Genomic DNA, 1804 nt, shown 5'->3' with positions numbered 1-1804 from the left:
TTACTTACTTTTCTGTATTTCCCCTTTGCTGAGTTTGAAATTTCCAATGATTCCCAATAAACACTCTATGCTGCATTTAATTGGAATGTGCATAAATGTTTTAAATATATATTCAGACATATAAGCAACATATGTAAAGAAACAAATGAGAATAGCTCAAACCAAAGAAACAATCATAATATACAGCCCGCCCATTAATGACACAAACCATGTCATTCAATCTGCAACATTCACAAAAAACAAAACTCTTCCATTTGTTGTTCCAAAATGAAAAGGCGGTTTTTAATCCTCTTTAAACAAAGAGGAAGTCTAAAGCTACACATTTGTAAAAATGTGGAACATCAGGTGTATTTTGGTTGGTTTACTACACAATATCCAAAAAAAATATTACTTGCTTGCAACATGACAAAATGTGAGACGGTTTAGGGTGAATAAATCAGTGGCAGGGCTCAGTTGAAAGTTTTACTTGAATTACAGGATCTTCAATTAATTATTCAGTTCACATTTTAACCAAAAAACATTTTTTGATAAAATATGTTTTATTCAAAACCCTCTCTTCTAAATTGTTGGAAAAATAAACATACAGTATGAGCACAGAAAAACATATATTTATTGTTTCTGATTCAATATTTTGTTTATTCAACCATCAGATTGGTTGAAAGATGTAATCAATAAGCTTTATTTAATAAACTGACATTCTATGCAACTTTTGTAAAAAAGTACTTCTATAGAAGTGTGAACAGAGTTGCATGTAGCCTGTAGCCACCTGTGTTACATCTGTAAGTGACACCTGGGGATTTCCATTCAGTCTCCTGGGTTTCTCTCACTGAGGAGTTCCTAGTGACTGGTGTGACTTACAGTCATCCAGGAATTCACAGAACCATACTTGTGTTGCACTGAGATGGTTTTTAAGCTAGAATAAGCCCAGTGCATCAATAACTGCTTGTGCATCAGATTTATGGCTATAAGAGAAACAGTGAATACCAAGGTTCCCCCTGTGGACTTTAGTATGTTTAAAAGAAAAAGCCAATTAGTTGTTTTCATTCTATTTTACTTTTGCAGGTTTTCTTGACCATAATATACTTGCCATGTGTGTTGTTTAGCTGGTGCTGCAAAAGTGATTTCACAAGCAAGTTTTTATCATTTTAGCATGAGCTTAGGGAAGGCAAGGAAAGTTTATTTTTATGATACAATTCTGTACATGGACAATTCAAAGTGCTTTACATGAATTAGACAATAAAATTGAAGAAAATTTAAAAGAAGAGTAAATGCAAATAAAGATGAAAATATGATAAAAGCTGGTAGTAAAAGATAAAACTGTAAAACTCTTAAACTAATGATAAACTAATAATACCGCAGTTCAATCAGTCAAACTCACATGAAAAGAAAAGACAATTAGGAGAAATTTATTGATACAATTACTTTGTCTTTGGCGCTCAGACCTCGGCAGGAAACATAGCGCTTAATTTTGATAGACATGCATGAACAGGAGCAAAGAACAGGGATGTTTCCCTCCAGGCCTGAAACTGGTGGTGGAGTGGAGATAGATGGAGTTGGTCAGTCTATAGACTGCTGGTTAGAGAGACGGTCTGCTGAGCTTTATGGGGAGATCCAGTGGACTGCGTGAGCTGATTCTAGAGCTTCACTCAGGGACCTGGAAGATGGAAGTCCAGCTTGGATAACACAGGATGAGAGAACCTGTCCATGATGAAAAAGCATAAGGCGACAGTGGAGAGGAAAAACTCCCCATTTGGATGAAACAACTGGCAGAACCAGGCTCAACATGTCGGTCTTCTGCTGGACC

Source organism: Cyprinodon variegatus, unplaced genomic scaffold (assembly GCF_000732505.1).
Source record: "Cyprinodon variegatus isolate N-32 unplaced genomic scaffold, C_variegatus-1.0 Scaffold948, whole genome shotgun sequence".
NCBI lineage: Eukaryota > Metazoa > Chordata > Actinopteri > Cyprinodontiformes > Cyprinodontidae > Cyprinodon > Cyprinodon variegatus.
The sequence above is the reverse complement of the archived record's forward strand: the minus strand, read 5'-3'. Positions refer to the sequence as shown.